The sequence below is a fragment of the Nesoenas mayeri genome (assembly GCF_963082525.1).
Source record: "Nesoenas mayeri genome assembly, chromosome: 3".
In the NCBI taxonomy this organism is placed as follows: Eukaryota; Metazoa; Chordata; class Aves; order Columbiformes; family Columbidae; genus Nesoenas; species Nesoenas mayeri.
In genome coordinates, this window is record NC_137544.1 from 37,269,135 (window position 1) to 37,276,020 (window position 6,886).

The following is a 6,886-nucleotide window of genomic DNA, read 5'->3' on the forward strand; positions in this document are numbered from 1 at the left end:
GAATGAGGGGAGGCTGACATGTAAACCATGGTCTACACATCTTTACCCTTCAGGCATGCCGAGGTGATGGCAAGATCAAAGAGGCTTTTGAAATGCCAAGTTCTGAGAAAGGAAATTGGGAAATATAACTCCAGAGTTAGCTGGAGGGGGCAGGGATGAGGGTCATGTTAGAAGGTGTTAACCACTGTAGGGAGAAGAGAAACTCTTATCCCAGATGGTGCAGACATTTCATTGTTGAAATATAACTGCGACCAGCACATGTTATAAGGTAATGAAATCTGTCACAACTTGAACATCAAAAGTGGTCACAGGCTATAAAGGAACGGTGTTTGTGGGAACAGTAGGGACAAGAAGCGCCGGACACTAGAGGCTGTGTCTCTGAGATGCTGTAGTCAAGAGGATCAGAAAAGAGAGGAAGGAAGAGATTGTCTTGCTGACAGCTGCCTGAGGATAGGAGCAGAGGACAAGTAAGATATTGCTTCCTTTGTAATGAATCCAAGATGTAGCTCCCTGGCCTGATACTTGCTGAATAAACTGAGTTAGTTACTCAAACAAGTCCTTTCGATCCACTCCAGTTTTCCTATACATTCTTAGTACATTCTGTTTTAATTAGACCAGTTAGGTCCTTGATTGTTTGTAAATTTCATGCAGACTTTTCCTTAGTGCTTCTAAGGAAGAGGAGCTACAGAAAGATGCCTGGAGCTTATCATAGTTGGGATGTTTGGTCAAAGGGGCATGGACTATGGAGACCTCTCTCACAGAAGATGACACTTGCAGAACTGAGGTCTGGAAAACACAAAGGAAACACCTGGATGGTCGGATGTATTTTCACTCCTTCATCTTTTTTTCTTCCTTTGATTTCCTTATATCTATAGGATTTGAGTATAATGGAAGCCAAGTCAGAAAGAGGGATGTCAGTCACTTTCATTAAAAAAACAAACAAACAATCAAACACAATTCTTCAAAGTAGAAATTACTTGTGCTAGAACTGTACTTGTACTGAAAAGTGCTGAATACAACTAACTGCAGGAAACTAGGGGAGACTAAAGAATGCAAGTGATGGGACCAGACACATCCAGCAGAGTGCAGCATCACCCTGGACGAACAGTAAATGAGCACCATGGCTGTGAACGGTTTGCCTTCTGATTAAATAACAGGTGTCAGCTGCAAATAAGCAAATATCCCAGAAAAAAATAATTATTCCCTTCCATTTATGGATTTTGAATAATACTTCGATGCTCTTAAGTGATTTGCTTTATTTTTCAACATAAGTGTTTTGGGGTTGGAAAGTGGGAGAAAGAATCTGTGACTGGAATTGGAAGAGGGAGCCAGGAAGATTCAGACCAAACGTGTGGGGAGGAGTGGGGAGTTAGCTGAAGAAATAATGAGCAGACTGGTAGCCTGGTGGTAGGGCAGGACATTGAAATCACATGAACTCACAGGACTGACCGAGCAGAGAATGAAATGAGAGGTAGTTCAGGCAGAGAGAATGGGATTAGTACCTGGAGCTGGAGAGAGAGAGAAAAAAACCAAACCAAACAAAACAACCAAACCTAAACACACCATGCTGCAAGAGAGGAGACAGGAGGGAGCAAAGAGGGAAGGAAAAAGCAGAAAGGGTGGTCTGTTAACCAGCAAAGCCCATCTCTCTACAGAGGCCTTGGGGTGCGTGTGACACTATCCTGCTTCCTGCAAGTCCTTATGAAACCCCATGTCTGACCTAGTTTAATATTGCACCACAAAGGATGAAAACATGCTATTGCTGTCTGTTATTTTGGCAGGAGTCAGCAGGAAGAAGTCCGTGCTCTGGATTTAGAGGTTCCAAACCAGCTGCGGTACCATGGAGATAATAATATGCTGCCACATGATGGAACTTCTGGTTTTGTTTCTGTTCTCATTTGCTTTTTTAAAAAACCCTAGGACATTGCAGACAAAATTATATTTAAAAACCTTGTTAAGGTCACAGAGTCAAGTCTAGAAGAATCACGCACTGCCAGCATTAAAACTGTTTCTACCCAGTCCTCTGTGAAAAGGCATTATGATGGGGTCTTGAAGTACATGGCCACTTCCTGTTTCTCCACTAGAATCCCAATTCATTCTCTATATGGAAAAAGCTTGTTCTGGGGGTGATGAGGCTTGTACAGTGAAGGAGGGTGCTTTCTGTCCCTTCATAACTAATTTGTTGCAGAAATACAAATGACATAAGACATGAGACAGGGGTTTATAGAAGAAGGATGATGTCATGGTTAGAGTCACTGGAGAAACCCTAAAGAACAGCACTTCACTTCGGCACCTCTGCATCTTCATAGGTTCACCTTGTTTGGGTATTCACTTGTTAAAACTTTTGCTAATCACTACTCATTTTTGTTTTCTAAGTGGTGATCATGTTGTCTGGGTGCCTGAATTGAGGATCAGTGGTCTGCAGTGTGTAGGACCACCAAAGGCTACAACTGAAGTAGTACCATGTGTGAGAAAAGGACTACACCCACCTGAGTGTTCTGAAAAGCCATGTCTTAGGAGACTGAGGCTGGGCAAGGTGACACCTCAGATCTTAATTTCTATGCATCATAAATCCCTGATGTGTAAAATGGTGATGAAATTACTATGTTACCCCAGAGGAGTGGGCTAGAAATTAAGTAATGTTCTGGTAGCACTGAAGTACAGCAGTAGGGAGTTCTACAGTACATCCTGCACAGGACATGAATCAGAAGTCCACTTGAAAAGCATGTTTTATGATCTTATAATTAAAACCTGATCATAATACATATGCACAGTGAAGTCAAGATTGTATGGCCAATGTTGGTTGTGAGACTTCCTGTCTTTTAAGATTATTTTACATCTTCATCTAATTTTATACCACTATAATGAATGTTATTTGTATATAAGATTGCATATATATGTTGAAAAGTATGCTCACATCCTGTATGCACATGGGATTTGTCTGACCTGACTTCAGTCATCTAGACTTGCTCCAATCAGTAGAAATTTAATTCTAAATTAAGTGTCCATGAGGTGTAGGATGCCTGTCTCTCTGCATTGAGTACTTATTAGCTGTTTTCTCATGGGAAATGTTTTTAAGAAATAGATGTTTTGCATCATAGCTTAAAAAATACTATGATATTTCAAATTGTTAGTGACAGTGCCAACTTGATTAATGGTAAGCACAAAATATACAACTAACCAATTAAACGGGCAAGAAGAGACCCAGCTACTCTGTAGATTTGATTTCCAACCTGCATTTTCTGACCAAACAACAAATGCCTAAGTAAAACGCAACTTTGATCTCAAAACTTGTTTGATTTTAGATTGCTACATTATCTTTCCCAGACGCTTTTTTCCATCTGATACTTTTACTTTCCCAATTATTTGTTTAACAGCCTGCTCCATGAACTCTTAATCTGGACTGTGAACTCTGGACTGTAAACTCTGGCCTAAGGGCTCTTTCTTCTGTCCTGTGTCAATAACACCTAACATCCGAGACACTTCTAGGGTTGGAATCTAAGCACTTCTGAACAAGGGGCAATATTTGTACTACTAGTATCATAAAGGTTTCCAGTCAAGTAGAAATGAAGCACTATATGCCAAAGATACATGGATGAATGTAAGCAATACTGGTGAAATGTGCTTTGTCTACTGTGAACCATGGTGTGCAGGTGCCATGGGAGTGGGAACAGAGACTGAGGAAGTCAAATCTGCTGTCAGCAGCAGCACAGGGTTCAACCAACCACACATGGTTGCTGTTCCATTCTAAGGGAAGAAGTAATGACTGTTCCTTACCAGCTGGAAGGGATGGTATTAGTCACTGACCCCTTCCCAGTCCAGCTGTACTGTGGGAAAGAAAGTGTCTTTTTTTCTAGAGAGGGTTTTTGCACATTTCTGACTATCCATACTGCTTGAGAAACCTGTGTACAGCCCCCTCAAAGAAAAACTAGTAGACAGCCACTCCTTTTCCCTGTCCCCTCAATCACATACACAGAGTAGTTAGTGAATTGTTCTCTATAAAATGAAAGTACTTCACCTTATGATGTTATTAAAGTCACTATACCAGAGAGAAAGCGGTAGATATTACTTCAGTTACTGCCGCAACTCCAACAACAATTAGTGATATCAACAAAAGAAAAAAAGTAGAGTTGCCTCAAAAGGAACTGAGTCTGTTTGGACTAAGCATAACAATGAAAATTCATACTTGTAAGACACAGGAAGGAGAGAGAAAGGATGAGGATCCCCACTCCACCAGGATAGAAATGAGAATGATGTCCAAAGGATTTACGGAGGGAAGGAACAGCCTAGGGGATCATTCTGTTTTCTACAGCAAACCTAGGAGCCCAATGCCACCATGGTGGGGGTGAACCCAAGGAGGAAGTGGGTCTTGTTCAGCTCTGGAAAAGCAATGACAGCATGTCTCGGTGAATGTGTAAGGTGGGGCATAATGAAGCCATACATTGAGGTGATGAGCTGTAGGAGAAGCCAGTGACATTGTTTATGACACTGACAATCTTCTGAAGTCCACTGAGACAGCTTATTGGTTTTGAGTTCTCACTCATGGCTGACCTCAGTTTAGACTCTCTCAATAACACAGCTAAAAAGAAAGTCCCTTTCTATATAAAGGCCAAAGAGGGAAGTCTGGTTATTCCTGTAACACCTCCAAGCAAAGAAATGCCAGGAATCACCATTCCTAGCAGCTCAGTCGATTGCTGAGCCAGACCACCCTGGAATGCTTGTGGTAGAGCATGAGAAATTCCACCCACATGGGACGTTTACCCAGCTGGCTGCCAGGGTCTGTGGCAGCTCTTAGTCATCTCAAAGCCAGTCCCTGAAGAGAGGGCTCCCTTGGCCTCAGTATCACAAGCTCCCTAGTGCAGTTGAGTGGCCCATTCCAGAGTATTTTGAAACCAAGCATGTTGCAATGCCTGATCTGAACTGCTGGGCCCTGCAATGGAGATGCCAGGAAGAAATACAGTGACAAAAGAAGCCTATTACTGAAATGCCTCTGCAGAAGCTCCAGAAATTACTTCCAGTAACATTTAACCCCAAAAGTCAAAACATGTTCTTTATAATTTGTTTCATGCTGGCTTGCAGAGTAAGACCAAAAGCTCATTGCCCATACAGCTCTGCTGAGTGACCTAGAGGAACCATACAAAGCAACCCACTTCCTAGAGGGAAACCACAATGAAGAAGTAATACCCATGCTCTCTCAGGGTACTGCTGGCTGGCTGTGGAATTCACCCTTGCCCAACCAAGATTTGCAACACTTTAGCCCATATCAGAACCAGTCCTGTGTGAGAACTTTGGAAATTATTAAAGAAGCTCTGGAAGAGCTTTCCTGAAATATATGCCAATGCTGAATACAAAGACCAGTCTCCACTGTCACGGGATGGGCCACTGACACTGTGGAGCATCATTTAATCGCTTCTTTCAGACTAGCGGGAGGGGAAAAAGGAAAAAGTCAACAGTACACATGAAGAACTTTTTTCCTCTCTTTAGCGCTCTCTCATACACCTGTTTGATGCACACTTTCTGGAGCTCTCTTACCTTCTCTAGATTCAATTCGAGCAGCCTCAGGTGTATTTCTGTGCAGTTTCACAATGTTATGGATTTCCTTAAAACATCAGTGGCAGGCTGGAGAGGCTGCAATAGGAGAAAGTGGATAGGATATCTAGTGGACATCTTGTTTTAATAGCACATCCCTTGGCGCAGATATCCATGCTTGGGCATCTGGGCATGGTCCTGGAGTGAGCCTTTTTAGCACAAGGCCTGTCCCACATATTCAGCCTCTTCTTGCCTTAAGTAATATCTAGGAAGCTGCTTCCCAAGATTAAACGCTCTGTTGTCAAAGAGCCCTTCCCACAGCAACAGGGTGCCTATTTATGTGTCTGATTACCTCGTAAATGAATGTTGCATGAGACGAGATCTTTGTAGAATCACAGTGGGAAGCCTGATACAGGAGACATCATGAATGGCACAAGAGGCAGGGTGCCCCCCCCGCAAGTAGCCCGTTGTCCACCCCTCACATACATGAGGTGCAGTGTCTTTTCAGGACAGCTCAGGCTGTTTCTGCTCCACTCTCCCAGGCCAGACTAAAGTATACTTGTTCCAGTCATGAAGAACTCTGTGGAGTTTGGCTTGTGCCATACAAGCCAAAGACAATATTGTGTATGCAAGTGCATTCTGCTTCCTTTGAGTTTTTGGTGTGTCTCTGTGTTTGTACAGAGCTGTGATGGGCAGAACCAGCATCTGCTTAGAAATGGTATGACTGCAAACAGTGATTTAGTAGGAAAGAAGACAAGGCCAGCTAGATGCCAACAAGATAAATGATGCTTGGTGCACACACGCGTGCAAGTCTGGCCATCCAGAAGCAGTGCAACTGGTCAGAGTTGTCTTTGTTTCTGACACAGCTGACTTCCTACCAGATTTGGGCCATTCGGTAATGCTGGCCTTGCTGTTTGTCCAGCAGGTTCAGAGCAGCACCACTGGATCAGCACGAAGAGGGTACGACTGAACTCAGGACTGGTGTTTACTTTCTACCTCCAGTGACCTGTTTAAATGCTCAGGAAGTCACTGGAGATCTAGTCAGTGCAGGGAATGCAATTTGAAGAGCAATCCAGCAGACCAGCCATGGCACATGACACTCAGTTGCACAAAGAGTCATCCAAGACAGCCACATGAGGCTGGCAGGTACAATGCGAGTCCTACACGAGATATTCTTTTCTGGATGGTGACCTGGAGACTACCAAACAACACCAGCACTTTTGTTTAGGTGATGAATCCCAGGAAGCATGCCTAATTTAGTGTGACCGTATACCCCTGTAAGTGTCAGTGACTGTCCTGGCAAAATTTCCATCAGCCACAATGAAAGCTTAAGCAAACTACGTAAGCACCTACTTGT